We start from the raw sequence: 6,747 nt of genomic DNA, 5'->3' as shown, positions 1-6,747 counted from the left end.
TATATGTTAAAAATCATATTATTGAATCTCACTTCACACCCAATGAGTTTAAAACTGCATTAGAAGTGCTAGAGAAGTTGTTTGTGGTGAAGAGGACAAAAAAGGAAATTTACTTATTTTTATATTTTAAGTATCTTCTAAAATATTGTATAGGTATTATGTAATCAGTGAAAGGACAAGGTAGTTAGAGAGATGGTCCAGGGAAGAGATGGGTGGGTTCAATTGCGAGCAATGTCCCTTAACAGCTTTTGCTCTTCAGCAAGTTGTAAAACTTCACAATATGTTTCTCTAATCTATCATCCTACTTCAATGAGATATTTTGAGCACTAAATAAGTTAGATTATATAAAATCCTTTAAATGTTTCTGGAACAGGATGTTATGTACCAGCTGTTATTAATATCTTTAGGTACAGAGAGGTAAAGATTTCCTTAAAAAGGTGAGAAGTAACTTTCATAAAAATGTGTGTGGTATGGATATATATATATATATATATATATATATGAAAGATGCTCTTCTACTTGCAAAAAGTGAATGAAAGAAGCCTTCTTTGCCTTTGTACATGCTTTCTTCTACATTATTTTAATTTTTATATGGGGTATACTGTCACATAAGTATTTTTAATTTAAAAAATGAAAATTAGGAATGATTTTAAGAAGATGGCAGAGTGCAGATGCCGGGAATGGAATGCCTACTTTTCAGAATGGACCAAAACAAGGGGAAGGACCTGCGGTTCCATGGGAGTGATGAAGGAGTGCACCAGAGGACAGTGGGGACATAGATAGAAGCTAGAAATATTAGAAAGTCAGGATGGGCTTGCAAAGAAGAGAATGAAGCACACAGCATCAAATCCAGAAGTCTCCAGGAGAAATGAGTCCCAAACTAAGACAGATTTCACATAGTGGAGAGAGGGAAAGCAAGAGGCCCCAGCAGTTTTCCTAATAACAAAAGAACCTGGAGTATTTGCTTCTGGAGAAGTCTACTTTAATGGGCCATATGCCCAGTTTGAAGACCTGCCAGCACATATACACAGTGCTGTATAACCCCAGAGCAAGAGCCCAGTACACATTGTGCCTCCCTCTCCCAAGCTCCTACTGCACAGCACTGTCTTGGGATCACCCATACATCATCTGTGGTCTCACAAAGAAGTCTAATAGACACATTAACCCACTCCCCATCCTGAGAGGCAACCAGGTACCCCTAGCCAAATAACCTGGACTCTGGGAAGCAGCTAGCCAGCCCTACACATTTACTTGTAGCTCCTGGAGCATCCGGGTGTCCCACTCTGAGTTGGCTTAGCCAGCATAGGCACTAGAAAAGTCACATAGCTCTACCTACCATCTTATAGATCTATTCATGAAGGAGCTGGAAATCCCTATTCTGTATACTCGCTTTGACAAGAAGTTCCCAAATAGTCCTGCCCACCTACTCACAGACCCAGAAATCAATGGGTGGCCTTCCTTGAAGACTGTGGCCTGTAACCTAACCATTACAAGTTAGGACCTGTAAAGTCACCTATGAAGCCCTCAGACTTTGCAAGTGCCCTTCCCAGGCCCACAGGTGCAGCCTAGCTCTCATGGGGACCTCACATCTTGACAAATACCCTAACGCTGCTGCTGGGAGCACTTAGTCATGCCAACTCAAACCTATTAAAATACTCCCACCCCTGCGTGACCTTCAGAAACTGACAGATACCTTACTTCCCCTACCACACCACCTGCCCCTTTTCTGTTTTGGACTATCAGAGTGGCCTTGAACCCCCATGCAGTCTGAGGAAAATGATATATGGCCTCATATTCACAGCTGCATATATCAAGACCAGAGCAATTAATGACTTGACCTGCCTGAGAGGTGTGTATTAGGTGGTGGAGCAGTCCCACAAGCCCTTGCTTCCTTGGCCACTGAAATACCTGCAGGCTTCACCAGCATTTATTGCAGCTAAAGATGCAACAGAGAGACCACACTACACCAGTGCTCCCACCTAGAACCAACACTAACTCAGTAGCCATGGAATTGACTCCCTAAGACACATGACCAGGGGAAAATCTCTTACTATCAAAACCACTCTCTAAAACTGGCAGAGGCAGGTGATCAATTAGATGTACAAAGATCAATGCAGGACCCAAGAAGCACAAAAAACCAAGGCAGCATGTTGCCTTCAAGGGAACATAATAGCTCTCTCTAGCGATAGACTCCAAAGAAAAGAAAGCTGACAAATTACTAGCAAAAAAGAATTCAAAATCATGATAGTATGGAAATTCAGTGAGATGCAAGAGAATAGAGACAGACAGTTCAATGAAATTAGGAAAATAATTCGTGATTTGAATAATAAATAAGAGATAATAAAAAGAAGCAAATAGAAATCTTAGGGTTGTAGAAATTAATAAATGAAATTTAAAAACAGAGTTAAGAGCCTCAACAACAAACTAACTCAAGCTGAAGAAATTTTCTGAGCTTAGAAATGTGCTTTTGAAATAACCCAGTCAGACAAAAGAGAAGAAACAAGAAAAAAGAGTAAAAAAAGTCTATAAAATTCATGAGACTAAGCAAGCAAATACTCACATTATGATTTTCCTGGAATAAGAGATAGCAAAGTAATAGAAAATATATTTAATAAAATAATAGATGAAATTTGTCCAAATCTTGAGAAAAATATGGAAATCTATGTCCAGGAAGCTCAAAGGACTCCAGAAGAAACATTTAGTAAATTTCAACATTTCTTCACAATAAAAATGCTTATCAAATTAGGAAAGGAAGGAGCATACATCAACACAATAAGGGCTACATATGTCAATCCTATAAGTAACACTATATTAAATGTAAAAAATTAGAAAGGGTTTCCTATAAGATCTGGAAGAAAACACGTTGTTCACTTTCATCACTCATATTCAACATAGCACTGCAACTCTTGGGCAGAACAATTAGGCAGAAAAAAGAAATGAAGAACATCTGGTTGGGAACACAGGAAGTAAAATTATCCTTATTTGCAGATGACATAATTTTATATATAGAAAACAAAGCCAGACTTCACTAAACAGTTGCAAAATACAAAATCAAAATACAAAAATTAGTAGCATTTTAAATGTTAATAGCAAATGAGCTTTTTGAAAAAGTAATCAATAAAAGTCACCCCTTTCACAATAATAACAAAATAAAATACCTAAGGATAATTAAGAAGTCTCCATAATGACAATTAGAAAACACTAATGAAAGAATGGAAAGACGACACAAAAGGGGACAATACCCATGCTCATGGATTGGGAGAATTAATATTTTTAAATATCCATGCTACCCAAAGTGATTTATACATATATGCTATCCTCATCAAAATACCAATTACATTCTTCACAGGAATAGAAAAGCGTCTAAAATTCATAGAGAACCACAAAAGTTTTGAAATCAATCTTGAGCCAAAAAAGCTGTAGTGATCACATTATATGATCTATAATCATATTATAAACTATATCAACAAAAAGAAGGATATTGTCATAAAAATCAATACAGAGAACAATGGAACAGAATAGAGAATCTGCACCTAGACAACAAATTATAAGCAAGACACTAAAACTATACTGTAGAGAAAGGACAGTAAGGAGGTAACCTTATGCAGAAGAATGAAACTATTTCTCACCATATACCAAAGTCAACACAAACATGCATCGAAAACTAAATGTAAATTCTGCGACTACAAAACCACTAAAAGAATATGTAGGGGAAAACTTTAAGACATCACTATTGGCGATAATTTTGGGAATAAAATGCCAATGTCACAAACAGCAAAAGCAAAAGTAGACAAATTTCCTTATAGCAAAATAAACTTATGCATAACAAAGGAAAAAAAGAAGAAAATGAAGTGATAACATACAGAATGAGAGAAATTTTTTGCAATATTTCCCATTCAATGTGGGATGAATGTCTATCGTACATAAGAAATAAAAAAAATTCAGCAGCAAAGAAATAACAGTAAAAAACTCAAATCATCCCATTTAAAATGCATTACCATCCAATACCATTTCACTTCAGTTAGAATGGTATATAAAAAGAGAAAAAACAACTAACAAAATCTAAGGATGTGAAAAAGGTAATCTCTTATACACTACTGATAGGAATGTAAACTAATACAGCCATTGTGGATTAGTGTTCATCGCGATCCAGCTGCTACTTAGATTTAAACTGTCCCTCCAAGGCCCATGTATTAGTCTTAGTCCCTTGTTGATATTGGCAAGTGTGGAAACTTTTTAAGAGATGGGGCCTACGGAGATGTTTCAGATCATCAGGATTATGACACTGAACGGGACTGTGGGACTTCTATTGCTCCTTTCTTTCTTCTTTTCTTGGCCATGAGGTGAAGCATTTTCCTCTACTGTTTATTTCCACCATAATGTACTGCCTTGCCACCAACCCAAAAGCAACAGGGCAAACTGACCATGGACTGAAGCTTCCAAAATGGTGAGCTAAAATGTATCTTTCCTTGTTTAAGTTGATTATCTCTGCTATTTTGTTAAAGTAACAAAATACTGACTAACTACCTGTCCTAGTACTGGATATAATTTAAAGGAAATGAAATCAGTATATCAAAGAGATAACTGCACACCTGTGTTTATTGTAGCACCATTTACAATAGCTACCATGTGTAATAAACAGGTGCCATTCTACAGATGAATGGATGAAGAAAAAATATGATCAGGTAGAGTATTATGTAATAATATATACGTAGTATTATTTATGTATATACATGTTATTTAATCGTACAAAGAATGAAATCTTATCATTTGCAACACAGATGGCACTGGAGGACGTTATGCTAAGTGAAATAAGACAGGCACAGATAGATCAATGCCACATGGTCTTACAATATGTGGAGACTAAAACAAGTTCATTTCACAGGAACAGAGATTAAAATGCTAATCACTAGAGAATAGCAAGAGGAGGAGGGAACAAAAAGGGAGTTGGATACTAAGTACCAAAATAAAATTGGATAGGAAGAATAAGTACAAGTGTCTACAGAACAGTAGGATGCCTAGATTAAAGTAACAGTACTTCATAATATGTACAATTATCATATAACAGTTGAATAAATTTTAAAATTAAATGCCAGAAATACAATGAGTCATGTACATATGCTTTTCTTCTATGACATGGCAAGATGTATTTCCAATAAAAACTATACAGCCAGAAAATAATAGAGATGATTTAGTTTAAGAAGGTACATTGTAAAATTTCGACAGTAGTTAGGATCTACGCAACATTTATGTTGGCTTTTTCTGAGAATTGATACTGTACAGGTTGCTTAAGTAAGAATTGTATGAACTTCCTGCGTATTCCTTTGCTTACTGTTTTGAAATTATTGAGAGCAGTCAATTTCCTATTTTAGTATGCACGTGTTTTATGCTTTGTCTCTTGATGTTCATTAAAGGAAGTTAGTGTTCTGTAACACATTGTGACATTTATATGCCCCAATTCCTTTGTTGCTACAAAGCTGTTTGGTTTCCAGATTTACCTTCTCTTAACAGGAAACATGTGGCATACTACAGTTAAAATAATAAAGGATTGATAGAGTTATTAAGTTCAAAGGATTAATTTGAATATAGGAGAGATAGAACAAGAAATTGGAGCTAGGTGGAGTTGTCACAAGGTTTTAAATTCTTTATTGCTTTTATTAGTATATATGTGTCGCACATATTGATTACATTTAGCATATGGAATTTTTACTTGTACATAACACATCTCAATTTTTTCCATTTTCCTCCCCTCCCTTGAGCCCTTTCCCTTCCCCATTTATTCAAGCTTCATTTCCACTTTGCCTTTCAATTCTCTTTTTTCTTTTCCTTTCCTTTCCTTCACCTTCCTGTGTTCCCTCTCCCATTTGAATATGTTCTACCTACTTCCTGTTATATACCCTCATCAGGCTCCTCATTTAGCCTTTGAGTTTATCACAGAGAAACAATATCCTATTTAAACTGGTATGTCCAATTTATTTCACTTAAGATTATGGTCTTGAAGTGCATCTATTTTTCTACAAATGATTGAAATCTATTCCTTCTTTGTGACAGAGTAGTACTCCATTATATACAAATAGCATATTTTCTCCATTTACTTATCTTTTGATGGACATGTGAGGTATTGCCATGACTTAGCTACTATAAATTATGCTGCTATAAACAGGAATATGCATATATCACTGTGGTATGATGCTTTTAATTCTTTTGGGAAGGTATTTAGAAGGGGTATAGCTGGGGAAAATGGAACCTCTAGCTCTAGTTTTTTGAGGAATCCTCATACTGACTTTTACAGTGGTTTCACTGTCTATACTCCCACCAGCAATAGAGAAGGGTTTCTTTTTCCCCACAGCCTCACCAGCATTAGTTGTTGGTTCATTTCTTGATGATAGCCATTCTTTCTGGGGTGCAATGCAATCTCAGTGCTGTTCTAATTTGCATCTTGCAAAAGACCAGTGATGATGAACATTTTTTTTTATTTAGTTTATTGGTACAATCTAGGTATACAATACAGTTACATTCATTATTGGGATCCTGTACCTTTACATAATAGGTCTTGATTCTCATTTTTTCCCCTTGTCCCTGCCCTCCCTTCACCCCCTCCTCCCCTCCCCATTCACAAACACTTTATTTCCATTTTTGCTATTTCTCATCTTTTTTTACTCTCCCTTATTACCTTTCCCCACACCTTTAGCCCTTTGCTTCCTATTTCACATTATTAATTATCTCATTAGGATCCTGTGTACTATT

The sequence above is a fragment of the Fukomys damarensis genome, unplaced genomic scaffold, assembly GCF_012274545.1.
Source record: "Fukomys damarensis isolate Sample0158 unplaced genomic scaffold, DMR_v1.0_HiC HiC_scaffold_39, whole genome shotgun sequence".
Classification (NCBI taxonomy): Eukaryota; Metazoa; Chordata; class Mammalia; order Rodentia; family Bathyergidae; genus Fukomys; species Fukomys damarensis.
This window is presented reverse-complemented; position numbering follows the sequence as displayed.